General features: G+C 39.6%; 1 pseudogene; it reads left to right on the forward strand.

Moving 5' to 3' along the window:
- LOC136330018 (small ribosomal subunit protein uS2-like) overlaps positions 1-16,625 on the forward strand; it is a 61,327-nt pseudogene that overhangs the window by 23,637 nt on the left and 21,065 nt on the right.

Consider the following 16,625-nt stretch of genomic DNA (forward strand, 5'->3'; position numbering starts at 1 on the left):
GCTCTGCCCATCTGGGGCGTTGCTCTGTTGCGACCAGAGCCACTCTAGCGCCTGGGGCAGAGGCCAAGGAGCCATCCTCAGCACCTGGGCAAACTTTGCTCCAGTGGAGCCTCGGCTGCGGGAGGGGAAGAGAGAGACAGAGAGAAAGGAGGAGGAGGGGTGGAGAAGCAGATGGGCGCTTCTCCTGTGTGCCCTGGCTGGGAATCAAACCCGGGACTCCTGCACGCCAGGCCGACACTCTACCACTGAGCCAACTGGCCAGGGCCCATATTTGGTTTTATATCTTTTTTTTTTTGGTATATTTTATGTGAGGATTCAACAAGATCCAAAACTATGCTGCCACTGTCTTTCCCTTTCAAGTCTTTGATGATGGGATTAACATGTAATTTCCTCAGGGATGTGAAATTGGTTTCTATTCACTATTTGGTTTGTTTCACTTGTTCCTTTCCTTTATGATAAGGAAATGAATGAGGAGATTCTACCACTTGCCAAAATGGTATTACAACTTGGTTTCCTGAAATAGGAAAATAACCCCAGAATGGGTTCATTCTGGCCAAAAGTGGATGCATCGCTGACCCTCCTGAGTTCTTACTCTTGCCAGTGGATCACAGTTGTCTGTCATGTCCCTAAGGATTAGTGCTAGTGAAGAACAAGTGTCTAGTAACATCTCCCACTGGGTATTTCTCTTTCTCAGTGCACAGCTACTCGGGCAAATACCTTGGATTTCTTTAAGTAGACAAAGGGCAAGTTTACATTTCATACTTGGAACAGTACCGCAGGGTCCTTCCTCACAGGTACCTGGCTTCTTTGTGTGATGGTCTCACACTTAAGTGGATCAATATCTAGGAGCTGGGTAAGGAAATCTGACTTTGCATTGAGAAAACTCAGGTCCGTACCCCAATTTTCCAGATTTTTTTTCTTGATTTTTTTTTCAGTCCTAGAAATTGTATACTAAATAATCTCATTCTTGACAGTCACACCATTCAAAGTGTTTTTTGCTGCTTATATAGTAACCAGGTAGTGCTACCACTAGACCTCTGCCACTGCAGTATCCCATTATCTCCACTATACACAGAGAGCCTGTATCAAGAGCAGCATCCTCTACATAGGGCAGGCACTAGAGTGTTTTAAAGGATATGAGTGCTTTAGCCAAATGTATAAATATTTCTTTGTCTTAGTCAAGGGAGTATTCTTAGGACCCTCTTTGGAAACATAGTTAGATGGTGAATGAGTAGGTCATAAAATGATAATTAAATTTCAACATTATTATCTCCCTTAGTCTTTGTGGGTTTTTTCCCCCTGTTCTCTATATTTTAACATTTCAATCTCACCTTGGACAGGTCTCTGTTGAAACCAGATTTAACTTCATCAACTGAGTAAACAGATACATTGTTTTGAATTAGATCGCTGAATTAAAGAATTCTAGTAAATATGTTGATAATTTCTTCTTGTTTACCTGCCCTTTGCCCATCTGAATCCACTATCACACATATTTCCCAGGTTTCTACAGACATAAATAAGTAGGGAATTGTAACTATTTTAGTAGATAAACTCTCTCTGCTTGGCATAATGGGATTTGACTTTCTTTTTATAGGCCAAGAGACAATGAGAAGTGTTATGGTGGAACATGAAGTTAACTGTAACTGTAGTCTTTGATCACATATGCATGTTCTAATGCCTTATTACGAAAATAAAGTTGAAAAAAACACTTTCCTGTAATGTGTTAAAATTTTTGTCTGTGATTCTCTGTTTTCTTCGATACATTTCCTACAGGCTGAATGCATTTCACTGCTTCCATTTGCCAAGATTTATTTCTGACCCACCCCAAATCTAGGGTCCTTTTTAAAGAAGAGTCCTACCTGTGTCACTTTTTCTCAGGGCTCTCTGCAAGGTGACTGGTTAGCAAATTTAATTAACTAATGCACAATAAAGTCCCACTGGCTTCATGCATCACTCTTCTTTGAGGATAACACTTGCATTTTAAATGAAGCTTCTTAGACTGTCAAGCTCAGCAAGTGGCTTATAGATCATCAGGACAAATGCACTGATTTCACAGAGGAGGCTGCTGAGGCTCTGAGCCCTCATGGGACTTGCTGAAGACCTCAGGGCTGGTAAGGGACAGAGCCAAGTACCAGAACTGGCTTCGGGTGCAGCATATCTTGCACTATGCACACAAGCTCTAATGACATGATCAATTACTAACAGAATTTTTAGGTATTAAAGAGAAAAATATTTAAAATTTTGTATTTATTTTAATATTCAACATACACTTACATTCAAAGTTATCACTCCTTACCTAGAATTTCTATTCTCACTAGTATTTATATCTGTGCTCAGCACAGGGGACTGTAATTATTTCTTACTTGTATTTCTCCCCAACTGGACTCTGAGTCACCAAGGACAGGGATTGGGCTTTATTCGTCATTGTATCGCAGCACGCAGGCCAAGGTAATGCAGAGTGGGGATTCGCTGTACGTTGCTGAAAGAATGAATGAACATGTATGATGGTCAGGAACAGGGCTAGAATCTTAGGTATTACACATTTATGTTTTATTGAAACAATAAAAGTTGTTTTATTGATGAGGCATCTTTCCTAATGTTCTTCAAATCACATTAGATAATCACCTTCCTCCTCTATTTCCTCTTAAGGCTGCTGACTTTAAATAATTTTTACACTGATGTTGTTAACCTCTCTAGTTTCTTCTACTCACTTCATAAAGCTTTTCCACATACGGTTATCATCTGCCTTTTACTGGATTAAGAAATGACATACTTAACAAATACCCGATTAATGTGTTCCATTTTATTTTTCTCTACTAGGGATTGAAAAAAAAGAGCCTTTGAAGAGCCTTCAAATCAACAGTAATTTCAAATTTTCACAACATAAAGAGGCAGAGCGCAAAGTGAATTTGATACTTTGAAAAATGCTATAAGCCTCCCAGTAGACAGATGAACATGCTTCTACTTCATGAATGCTTGTTTCATAAGTATTCCATAAATATCGATGTCAGGGTTGTTAAGTAATTAATTTTAACCTATTGAGAAAGCACTTCTTTTCTACGTGGTTGATTTCCAGTGGGGAGACTAATTAAATATTAAAGACCATGTGAGATGTTTTCTATAATTACAGTTTCTAGCTGTATTTATGAATAATGTGTCTACATGCAAAATTAAATAATAATGTGGTATCAATCCTTTTTATTCCTATACAGAATACATAGGTTTTTTCTTTTTCAGTTTGGAACTTCTTGGCCCAAACCTTTTATTACTCTTCACAACTGCCCCCATAGACTCTTTCTTATTTCCACTATGATATGAAAAGCTACTGTTCTATGTTTTTTATGCTTTTCTGTTTTCTGGGTCTTATCTCCAGCCATCCGAAGTTACTTCTGTCAGTTTGTATTACTTCTGTTATTTATAGACTAAACTCATTTTGTATCATCAGTACAACCCATCTTAGGTTTGTTGAGTGCTTAGATTGTGGGATTTGGGGGAAATGACATCATGAAAATACATCTATAATTTGAGTATTATCTGGGACATCCTTGTCCCTTAATATCTTCCTAAAATTAACCTGAACCACATTCCACATGCCAAAGGGAAGTTTAATGCCCTCCCCAGCATTTGTGATGTTTTCAGACACCTTTCTTTTTTTATAGCCATCTCTGAATTCTGCCTTATATTTCCACTCAACTCTGAATAGCCAGTCTACCTTTTTGTGGCTGGTCATTTCTCTTCTTCACTTTGCTGTCACCTCCCACCCCAATTTAAACACTTTCTTTCCACATACATACACATATAAATAATGCATACATATATGTATACATATACCTGTGTATCTATACATATACATATGTGTGTCTATAAAACACATTTATTTATTTTTAAATTACCCAAAGCCTCAGTGTATGTGGCAAACTAAAGTTTGGTAAGACTAATGGGAGATACAGCAATATAGATAGAGTAAAAGAAAACTTAGACTTGTTCTGAAAAGTTCTTCTAGTCCCGTCTGCTTGCCCATCATTTCTCTTCTCTATCCCCTTCTCTCTTCCCTCTACTCTCTTCCTCTCAGGAACAAAAAGGCTTTCTCAAATTCTTCTCGATGTTTACTCAGAGCAATCTAAATCTCTCTACCCTATTCTAAATCACCACAGTCCTTGGCTTTTCTTTTTTAAAAAGTTTATTTAGAAAATTAAATTTAATGGGGTGACATTGGTCAATAAGAGTACATAGGTTTCAGGTAAACATTTCTACAGCATTTGAACTGTTGATTGTGTTGTGTGCCCATCACCTAAAGTCAGATCATTTTTCTGTCACTGTATATATGTCCTTCTCTACTCCCCTCCCCACTCACCCTCCACCTCTGAACCCCCTCTCCCTGGTAATCACTTCACTTTTACCTATATCCATGAGTCTCAGTTTTATATCCCACCTATGTGTGAAATCATATAATTTTTAGCTTTCTCTGATTTACTTATTTCACTTAGTATAATGTTCTCAAGGTCCATTTATGTTGTTGTAAATGGCAATATGTCATCATTTTGTATGGCTGTGTACTATTCCATTGTATATATGTAACATACCTTCTTTATCTAATTCTCTATCAACTTTACCCAATACTCTGTCAATTTGACTTTGGTTGTTTCCATGTCTTGGTCACTGTGAATAATGCTGTGATGAATATGGGGGTGCATGTGTCTTTGTGTACCAATGTTTTTGATTTTTTGTGCGTAGATATCCAGTAGAGGGATTGCTGGGTCATATGGTAGTTCTATTCTTAATTTTTTGAGGAACCACCATACTTTCTTCCATAATGGCTATACCAGTTTACATTCCCACTGGCAGCGAATGAGGATTCCTTTTTCTCCACAGCCTCTTCAACACTTGTTATTACCTGTCTTGTTGATAATAGCTAATCTAACAGGTGTGAGGTGGTATCTCATTGTAGTTTTGATTTGTATTTCTCTAATAGCTAGCAAAGATGAGTCTTTTTGTATATCTGTTGGCCATTTGTATGTCCTCTTGGGAGAAGTGTCTGTTCAGGTCTTCTCCCCATTTTTAAATTGGATTGTTTGCTTGTTTGTTTTTGAGTTTGTTGTTTGTGAGTTCTTTATGTACTTTGGATACTAACCCCTTATTAGTGCTGTTGTTTGTAAATATCATCTCCCATTTGGTTGGCTGCCTTTTTGTTTTGTTGCCAGTTTTGTTTTGTTTTGTTTTGTTTTTGCTGTGCAGAAGCTTCTTAGTTTGATATAGTTCCATTCATTTATTTTAGCCTATACTTCCCTTGCATTTGGGGTCAAATTCATAAAATGTTCTCTACAGCCAAGGTCCATAAGTTTAATAATTTATTGTTTCAGATCTTATATTTAGGTCTTTGATCCATTTTGAATTAATTTTTCTGCAGGGGGACAAACTGTAGTCAAGTTTTCTTCTTTTGTATGTGGCTTTCCAATTTTCCCAGCACCATTTATTGAAGAGGCTTTCTTTTCTCCATTGTGTGTTTTTGGCTCCTTTTTTGAAGATTATTTGTCCATATATATGTGGTTTTATTTCTGGGCTCTCAATTCTGTTCCATTGGTTTGTATGTCTGTTTTTCTGCCAATACCATACTGTTTTGATTATCGTGGCTCTACAGTATAACTTGAAGTCAGGTAGTATGATACCTCTGGCTTCATTCTTTCTTCTCCAGATTGCTTTGGCTATTTGTTTTTTTTATGGTTCCATACAAACCTGATGATATTTTGTTCTATTTCTTTAAAAAATGACATTGGGATTTTAATGGAGATTGCCTTAAATTTGTATATTGCTTTGGGTAATATGGCCATTTAAACTATGTTGATTCTTCCTATTCTTCAACATGGAATATTTTTCCATTTTATTGTGTCTTTTTCAATTTCTTTTAAAAATTCTTTGTAATTTTCATTGTATAGATCCTTCATATCTTTTGTTAAGTTTATTCATAGGTATTTTATTTTTTTGTTGTTGTTGCAATTGTAAAAGGAATTGTTTGTTTCTTTTGAGTTCGTTTTCTGGAGTTTCATTGCTGGCATATAGGAAAGCTGTAGACTTCTATATATTGATTTTGTATCCTGTGACTTCATTGTTTTGGTTTATTGTTTCTAATCATTTTTCAGTGGAGCCTTTGGGGTTTTCTATATACAGGATCATGTCATCCGCAGAAAATGACACCTTTATTTCTTCTTCCCTAATATGGATGCCTTTTATTTTTTCCTCTTGCCTAACTGCTCTGGCTAAGACTTCCAGTCTATGTTGAATAGAGCGGAGACAGTGGGAAGTCTTGTCTTATTCCTGCTTTTAGAGAAAAAGTCTTCAGTTTTTCACCATTTAGTATGATATTGGCTTTTCTTAGTAAATGCAAGAACTTTGTCAAAGTAGAAAAATCACTACATGTGGGAGCTCATACCACTTCATTCTGTGATAGTCCTCTTCATTTTCTGCTGGGGGATGGGCTATGCCTGGTTTTGGCTCTTTCGTTACACTTACTTTTCAAGTGCAAACCATCATATACTTTCAGATCTTTCTAATCACTCAAGAACACATCAAGGCGGATTTTTTTTGCTTTTATTTGTTTTTATGTATTTATCTTTTGTTATATATATATATCACAATTTCAGTGATTTTAAATTAATGACCTTAAGGAATACTGAAAGGAAAAATTTCAGAAGCATCCTTTTTGACCTTGCTAAATACAGAGGATCCTCAGGTTACAACAGTCTACATACGATATTTTGAGTTTATGACACTCACTCCCATAAAAACTTAAAAAAACTGAAATGTGAGTGTTATGGCTTACGCCGTCAGCATCGTACTTACGGACTATGTGGGCAAACTAGTTTGGTTGTGCATGGCAGAAAAATAGGGCAGTACAGAGTACAGTACATTTATGTCCTTTTCCCTTTTCTGTGGCTTAGTTGTGTTTTTATGTTCCAGATTATGATTTTACAATTGTGTTAGGATAGATAAGTGACTTAGGCTTGGGTGTGTTTTGACTTACATCAAAACTCAGGTTAATCACTGTCATAGGAACGAAACTGTGTCATAACCTGAGGACCCCCTGTATTTATATGAGTTTAGTGGCTTCAAGCAGGATGGTTTCTGATACAAAGAACCCTTGAATTGTTTTTAGTATGTAAAATGCTATGACTTTTATGTATACATTGGCAGAGAATTAGACTTGCTGTGTTGAAAAGGAAGACCTTAGCACTGTCTCGATATGAAAAAGTTGCAGGTTTGATCCCTGGTCAGAGCACATACAGGAACAGATCAATGTTTCTGTCTCTCCCTTTCTCTTTCTCCCTTCCTCTCTCTCTAATATTAATAAATAAATTTTAAAAATATATAAAAATGGAGAAATAGGACTTTGAATAGACTCGGACATTTACCTTACATGGAGAACATGTTTCCAAATCAAATAAAATTTGCTCATTTAAAAAAAAACCAAAACACTGTTTTTTTTCTCTCCCAAAACCAAGAAAGAGATTAATTTACTAATTATTTAGAAGCCCTACTTCCTTCCATTTGAGACAGAATCCTCAGTAGCTACACGCTTGAGAACTCACACAGTCAATACCTGGAAGAAGGACAATCACTCCTCAGACTCATTTACCCACAGTCACAAGGCTCAAGCACACTTTCGTCAAGGACCCCATCACAAAGTCCAGTGTCAGATGAGGAGTTCCTAATCTTTTTGTCCTGTGCATTGGACCAGGCATGATAGCTTTTCTTTTTTAAAAAAAAGATTTTATTTATTGATTTTGGGGGAGGGGGGAGTAAGAAGTATCAACTTGTAGTAGTAGCTGCGTATGTATTGTGTAGTAGTAGCTGCGTATGTATTGTGACCAGGCAAACGCAGGGTTTTGCACCGGCAACCTCAGTGTTCCAGGTCAACGCTCCATTCATCACAGACCAAGCCATGATGGCTTTTCTGATAACAGCTTTCTTAATTTTAGGTTCATTGAATTCTTTAAGAAAATAAGAATTGAAATGGGAGTCTTCCAAGTTTTTATAGATTAATACACAATTTAGGTACTTGCTAACTAGGCAGATACTGTTTAAGGACAAACCACACACAGGCATGGTGATGTGGCCTCAAGAAGTGGGTGCATGGTTGATGAACAGCAGACCCTACGCAGCTGTAGAGGCAGAAATAACTCAGTCATCCAGAAGTAATTCCTAAGTCTTTTGTTAAGTTATTTGTTTATCCATGTAGCATATTTTTATTGAGTTTTATGTGCCAGTTACTGTGATTCAGAGAGGACACACATTCCAAATATGTATTAGTCAGGATTCTTGGTTGTGAGTATAAGAATACAACTCAAATGTCTTAAACACACAGGGAATTTAGTGGCTTATATACCTGGGGGAATGCAGAATGAGCTTCCTTCTCATAGACTAGATCCAGGGGGCTAAGATGGCATTTGGGTTTTATTCCCATATTCTAACTGTGCTTCCCTCTCTAGGGTTAGCTTCACTCCATGGAAATGCTCTCTTCTGGAGATGGGAAGGACAACTGTTGGAGGTCCAAGGCCTCTCTGTCATTATACCATTCAATCCCAAAGGAAAAGAAGAACCTTCTCTTTCCAAGATTTGTATATTAATATCATGGGAAGACTCTGCCCAACAACATGCCTGCACTGAGATCAATCACTGTTATCAAGAGAGTATGGTACTAGTATTTGCCGGGGCCACATGGAAAGCCTACTGCAAACTGCTAGGGAAGGCATTGCAATGAATAGTCTTAGCAGAACCACATGGGATGAAGGAGTAGCAGTTCCGTAATGGAAAGAATGGTCCTGGGAAGACAAATATAGCTGGTGTTCATGATTAAAGACTAAATGCCTTCCTCAAGAAATTCTGAGTGTGGTAAAGGAGTTGGTCATATAAACAATTGCTGTCGACAGATGAATGTTAACACAGTGCAGATAAGCACAGAGCACTATGTGAACACAGAATGTGGACCTATAACTCAGATGGAGGGGTGAGGGATGGTTTCCTGGATATTGCATCCCTTGGTTGAATCTTGATGGACAAATAAACAGGGGTTATCACATGTATAGTAGAGGGCAGAATCGATATCTTGGGAATAGAAACAACACCAATAAAAGCAGGGAGTTAACAAGAGATACAATGAATATTTGCTAAATGAATGATTTGCCTAGAATGGACATTTCTAAGGTTATCTGTGATATATTATTTACTAAATTTGGTGAATATCTTCAAATCTTACTATATTTCTCTGCTGGTATTAATGCTTTCATCTCTGACTTTTCATGACACTATTCCTACCTGGTTCTCTTCCTCATTCATTCACTTGATGAATTGCTCAGGTCAAAAAAACAGAAGGCTCTTTTCTTTTCCTCACATGTACCAAGTCCTGTAGGTACCAGCTTCAAAATAGATTCTGAACTTGATCACAACACTTCCTCTTCCCATGGAACCGGTGCCATATGGGACCTCCTGGGGCCAGTGAAATAGTCCTGCATCTGGTCTTCCTGTTTTCTCCATGCCTCTCCTATTATCAGTTTCCTGCAGGGTGGGCAGAATGATTTTTTTAAAATGTAAATCAGATCATGTTCCTATAGAAAGTGAAATGTGCTAACAATGTGAAAATCTAGTGGAAGAATATTCCAGAAAGAGGGAAGAGCATGTACAAAGGCTGTGTGTTGGGAGAATATTTAGAGTGTTTGAGTACTAGAAGAGACTGTTACAGTGAGCTAAGGGGACTATGGGAGGATGAAGTCTGTGAGGCCTTGCACATTTCTTGTTTCTGGCCCTCCCTGCCTCTATCTCTCAGCTTTCTCTCCAGTTTCTGACTCGCACAGTGAGTGAGCAAGGGAGGGGGAGGAAGATAAAGATCATGAGAGCTTTATTTGAATTGGTTGTAACTAGGCTGGCCCCATGCTCTTGGGCCTGAGGGGTGTTTAAAGCTGTCCCTTTTTTCAGTGGAGTACCTTCCAGGGCCCTCCTGGAGATACCCAGTCAGACTCTCCAACTGCAACTTTAGTGCACATTTTCCTTGGGCTTGACTGTTCTCTCTTCTGCAGACCCTGCTTGGCAGGGGGCACTCTCCATGGGCTCACGCTTGTTGGAGTTCGCCCATCCAGGAGGTTCAAATGGACAGAGATGGAAAGGTCTGCAGCTTAGCTCTCTTCAGCATTGCCATCTCTGTTCCATGGGAAATACTCATCCCTAATTCCATCAAAGTAAGTGTAGGACTTTCCCCAACTCAGTAGCCTTTGGACTCCACCATCAAAGTGGCCAGTCATTCTCACCGCTTGTAGATTTCCCAGCAGGAGTCAGAGTGCAGGCCATACTTGTGTCTGCTAACATGCTGCTTTGCTATGTGACCCAATAAAAAGCGCCCTTTATTTGGCTTGAAATGAACAGATAGACCCTCCAACACCACTCTTCATTTTTCACCAGCTCACCAACACCCCGTTATAGGAAGGTGTAGCAATTCAAAGTACTGCTCAAAAAGTTCTAGATGATACACTCCAATTAGAAGAGGAGAAGGCTGTCAATATTAAGGGCACTGAGTATAGTTTCTACTTACTTGCTTCAAGGTCAGGAAGAATCACTTATCCAATTAGTGGGGACACGAGACAGTGACAGCTTTTTCCTAAAATAGATGAAAAGGATGATGCTAGGGAAAGAATCCTGACCCTAATTTAAGAAAGGTGCATTAAAATAATGAGACAGTAATTCAAACGACACATCTAGGGAGATGTACTAGCTAGTCGTATAGTTTTTGTTCCTAAGAGTGACCTCTTTAACAGACCAACAGGAAGAAGAAGAGGCAAGAATGCAGAGGTGCCCCTGTGCAGGACTGCCTCGTCCTTAGAACCTTCACACTTGCCAGGGAATTTTCTATATCAGAAAAGTGTCAGCCTGACCAGGCGGTGGCGCAGTGGATAGAGCGTCGGAGTGGGATGTGGAGGACCCAGGTTCGAGACCCCGAGGTCGCCAGCTTGAGCGTGGGCTCATCTTGCTTGAGCAAAAGCTCACCAGCTTGGACCCAAGGTCGCTGGCTCAAGCAAGGGGTTATTCAGTCTGCTGAAAGCCCGCGGTCAAGGCACATATGAGAAAGAAATCAGTGAATAACTGATTTCGTTGCATCAGTGTTGCAACGAAAACTGATGATTGATGCTTCTCATCTCTCTCCGTTCCTCTCTGTCTGTCCCTATCTGTTCCTCTCTCTGACTCTATCTCCGTCCCTGTATTAAAAAAAAAGGTGTCAGATGGAAGAATAGTAAAGGTTACTCAGGAGGTAGATGTTGTTGCTGTTTGTCTTCCCTGATAAATAAAGAGTTTTTATTTACTCAATAAATACTTTTTTTGAGCAGCCCCCTGTGTTAGGAGCTGAAGAGAGAATAGTAAAGAAGACATTAAAAGGGGGCTTATAATTCAGTAGTAGATAGAAAAGAATGTTGATTTAGTGTTACCTTGCCATTTGAATCAGGCAAACAAGATGCTTAAAGAAATCTGTAGCATGACCTATAATATTTCTCGGAGAATTTTTCCCAAGAAACAGTGGTTTTTGTATTTTTTTTCTTTACAGAGAGACTAACAGACATTTGGAATTCAAAAGACAGTAAAAAATGGAAAAGAAATTAGAAAGAAATGGATAGGAATGATTAGGAATAAATATTAGATTTAGTAATAATGCCATACTGTTATAACAGTATTTTTTTTTTGTATTTTTTTTTCTGAAGCTGGAAACGGGGAGAGACAGTCAGACAGACTCCTGCATGCGCACGACCGGGATCCACCCCACACGCCCACCAGGGCGACGCTGTGCCCCTCCGGAGCGTCGCTTTGCCGCGACCAGAGCCACTCTAGCGCCTGGGGCAGAGGCCAAGGAGCCATCCCCAGCACCCGGGCCATCTTTGCTCCAATGGAGCCTTGGCTGCGGGAGGGGAAGAGAGAGACAGAGAGGAAGGGGAGGGGTGTGGAGAAGCAAATGGGCGCTTCTCCTATGTGCCCTGGCCGGGAATCGAACCCGGGTCCCCCGCACGCCAGGCCGACGCTCCACCGCTGAGCCAACCGGCCAGGGCCTATAACAGTATTTTTATGAGTAACATTTATTGAGTACTCACTATATGTTAGACCCTATGACAAGCACTTTTATAAATTATATTTTGTTTTCACAACAATAGTTTTGTTGTTTCCCCAATTTTATAGATATGGAATTTGAGGCACACCTAGTAGGTGACAGAGCCAGATTTGAAAATGGCCATTTTGGTCTTAGCCACTGCTTCATGCAATCAGGGATGAAAATGCACTAAACAGATTCCCTCAGTCATCAATTCTCCACTGGAGTCAGTTGTAAGCGAGGCCCATCCCCATAGGGTTATTGCAGATAGCCCTTAGTTTCTTGGTCACAAGGAAAAGGTCCTCAACTCTATTTTGTGATTTGTCATTGTGTATAAATAAAAAGAATCTAGTAGATTTTCTCCTGGAACATATTCATTTCATTAATATTACCAACCTTGCCTGCTTTGTGTTTGAAAATCAGTGGCATCTTGCTGCAAGCTTTCATCTTACTTGTCTTAAATGAAATCATACCAAAAGAACTATTTGGAAGCAATGAACTTTGGAGAATTTTCCAGGCATCTGGGACTAGCGAAGCTTTTATGACATCTTCTCGTTGCTTGTGGGATATGTGAGCCCAAAATGCATGGTACCCTTCATAAGGAAGTCTCTCTTTTTCCCAGCAGGATTGAGATCCTCTCTGAGAACATTTCCTTGACTGGCTGTCTCCCATTGCTGCTCTATTAGTGGTTTTGAAACATCTTTCAGAAGCAGAAAGAAGCTCTGGTCCCAAGATGAGGTGCAGAGAACCCCTAGCAGCGAATTTGACAACATGGAGACAAGTTTTAGCAATGTCTGCAGAAGAAGAACAGGACCTCATGCTGAGAGTCTCTCAAGTTGAGTTGGCTCTCTGGAAAACAACTGGATATGGCATTGTTCTTTACTACAGTTTCCACAGGCTAAAAAGAAGTTGTTTATAAAACAAAAGCCACATACAATTTGGTATGGTAACATTTTTGAGAGTTTTGTTTTTGCGCAGCGGAAACCAGGCCTGATGTGGTCATGGTGGAACCAGAGCCAGTTCTGTTACCCCAAAGCACCTCTCCTAAAACACGAGTCTGAGTAAGCCAGGCCTGGCCTTGCCAGGAACAGCCAGTATTGTTTGGCTCTTGGGAGAGACTTCCGGGACAAAATGCTCCAAATGACCACAGCAAAGCTCCACGCTATGCAACAGCGCGCAAACGGCACACCCAACCTCCCATCGCTCGCATTGTCAGGAGTGCAAGGAAACCTCCCATGTGCTCTCCTTTCTTCCATTCCAGTGAGAGTGAATCACAGTCATTGTTTCCTGGACGATCTTATGGGGTAGGTCGTCTAGCTTTTCCTCTCTAGCACTAAGACTTCCTGGGCCAGGGGAGACATCTCTCTTGTTTGCAATTCTTCAGTTCGCAGTCAGTGAAAGACACCAAATGAAACATCCAAGCTTCCTGATGTTTTGAGCCAGATCATGTGAAAACTATAGAAAATCCACGTTTGCTGGCTTTGAGAATGGGAGTAACAAACTACGTTTTTTTCTCTTTTTGCAAAGGGAGTGAGTTACCAAAAGGGCCAGAATCACAGTGATAAAGCAAAGCATATAAGAATTTTATTAAAATTTTGGGCCCTAGGAGACTTTCTGCTGACTGTGTCTTCATTTATCCACATGATTTGGATAATTATTGTTCCTCTGCCTGCCATTCTGTGGTGAAAAGTTCAGTTCTGCAAACAAAAATTTTGGGGGAACGTTTCTTATATTTTGGAGGCTACGGTACTATAGACATGATTTGGATAGCTTTTATACATGTACTTTCTTAGGAAAGTGGGAAAAAAAATCCTTAATTTGTGTGATTCATTCCATGGCACAGTGACTCAGGACTGGACAGAAACAGACCAAGCTTCTGCCCTCCGGAGGACACATGTGAAAACCGGGGGAGATAAACAATAAATTCATAAACTCAGAAATGTGTCATTTAATTTCTAAAAGTAATAATACTTTAAAGAAAAATAAACAAGGTAAGGAGATAAAAAATTATTAGGTGAGGTGGTCAGAGAGGAACCCTTGGAAGAGAAAATATTTGAGCAGAGATCTGAAGCCTGGAGGAGTGAGCCATGCACTGTTCCAGAGGAAGGGCCTCCCTGGCAAGGCTGGTGGCTTAACCTAAGTGCAGGGGGGATAGTAAAGTAGTAGTGGTTGAAATTGGAAAGGCAGGCAGATCCCAGGGCATGCAGGCTCCTGTTTGTTATGATAAAAAATAAAGATAGTTATTTCAAATGCTATGGGAAGTCTTTGATTGCTTTGTTTACTATCTCTTCCCAGTTCCAAAAAGAGATCGAAAGAATTTCATCCATTGATTTGACAGGTATTTATTGAGCACAAACTATATACCAGGTTGGGTCCTGTGCTTAAAAAGTTATGACCTTTGTCATCAAATAAGGAGGTAAGAAAATAACAAACATCCAGAACAAAAGAACAATGAAGAAAGTCGCAGAAGAGAGGTAATGATATTATGAACTATGAATAATGTAATAAGAACAAATTATAAATATTAATGCTGTGCACTAGTTACTACTCATGTATTTTTTTCACAACGAATTAATCTCTTATGTACTATTCCAAAGAAACACAAAAACTGAAGTCAGAAAAGCAAAGTACTGCCTGACCAGGTGGAGGCGCAGTGGATAGTGTTGGACTGGGATGCAGAGGACCCAGGTTCGAGACCCCAAGGTTGCCAGCTTGAGCAAGGGCTCATCTGGTTTGAGCAAGGCTCACCAGCTTGAGCCCAAGGTTGCTGGCTCGAGCAAGGGGTTACTCAGTCTGTTATAGCCCCCGGGTCAAGGCACATATGAGAAAGCAATCAATTAATAACTAAGGCACCGCCATGAAGAATTGATGCTTCTCATCTCTCTCCCTTCCTCCCTATCTATCCCTATCTGTCCCTCTTTATGACTCTCTCTGTCACAAAAAAATAATAATAATAATAAATAAATAAATAAGAAAGAAAGAAAAGCAAAGTAGTGATACCATAGGCCAGAAGTGATTAAGGTGAAAAGTCAGGATTTCAATCCAGGTATGTCTGATTGTAAAGCACTGGGTTTACCTTATTGAGAAGAAGTAGCTACCATGACATACAAAGTTTGGGTAAGTCAATATTTATAACTATTGCTTCTAGAAATAAGATACTTTATCTACCAGACTTGGATCAGACTGGTTTCAGATATATATTCCAAAATTAAAAAGCATGACAGTAATAAAATGGGTAGTTAGATTTTGGAAAAACAATTCCAAAACACTGTGAGAGAACAGCCCATACAATTTTTCCTTCATAAAATAGGTTATAATCTGTAGTAATAGTGTGCTATTTGTTTGTTCCTCATTTATACCTGTATCCTTGCCAGCATCATAAGCAGCTGTAAGGGCAAAACCTATGTCTGTCTGTTCACCATTGTGTCTCCAGAGCCTGGTATTGGCACCTAGGACGCAGTAGGAGCTCAATTAATATCAGTTGAATGAATGAATTAATTAAACTTCATCTTATTTCCTTCCAAGGCCATGTACCACTCCAGACAGCATGCAGAGATGGCGGAGAGTATAATAAACATCAGAGGTATTTTACAATTCAAGGCTGACCCATACCGACCCTTTCTTTAATTAAATCTTTCACTTGTGAATGAATCATTTCTTCCATTAATTAAAATAGGATACACATATGTCTCTGTAAAGTATGTGTCAAAAGAAAGCATTCCACCTAAAATATACAAGAGGCGCTGACCACTGTGTTGAGTCATCCATCATAATCTGCAAAAAAGATCGGCTTTGGAATTAGAACTAGCACAATCATCTCTTATGACCTCAAAACTATTAGTTGCAGGTTCTCAACCAATCTGTCAGCTCCTATGTTAATATAAGGAATGACGCATAGTGTGAAGCCAGAAGAGAAACGCTTGCTTTGGAGGGCAGAGCATGCGGCCCCAGAACTCCAGGAATGCCATCATCTCTAATCACTGTTTGGAGCCCATGCTCTCTGGAGACTTGTCTCGATGGTGAGAGCTGGAAGGCAGCCAGTCGCCCTATTTCAAGGTTCAACGCTGGTTTCTCTGGAAGCCAAAATGATCACGGCAAGAAAACTGACGGGGCTGTTGAAGTGGCAAAAGCAAGTTTGTGTTTCCATTCACCCTGTGGTCTCCCCCCTAGAAGAAACAAGATGCAAAAATCTATCTGCAATCTTTAGCTCCAGCAGACAGTGAGCATATTCAGCCATTGTCCAAAATATTTTGCCTCAGAGTCAACTATGCACTACCCAAACACCAGAGGCCTCGATTAAATACCTTAACATGTTTTAAAATCACCATTGGGGATTCTCTAAGCAAGATAAAAAGGAGGGAGGGATAAAGCATTGAGTAACTCAGTTTAACAGCGCCTCAGGTCCCCTAAAACAAGTTTTCAATATCCTGGAAGATTTCAAATGCAGCCATTTTTGAAAAGTAAAAATTGTGAAGACTATTCTCTCAGTGATGCGTCAGGCTCCTCAGGA

This window comes from Saccopteryx bilineata, chromosome 3 (assembly GCF_036850765.1).
Source record: "Saccopteryx bilineata isolate mSacBil1 chromosome 3, mSacBil1_pri_phased_curated, whole genome shotgun sequence".
NCBI lineage: Eukaryota > Metazoa > Chordata > Mammalia > Chiroptera > Emballonuridae > Saccopteryx > Saccopteryx bilineata.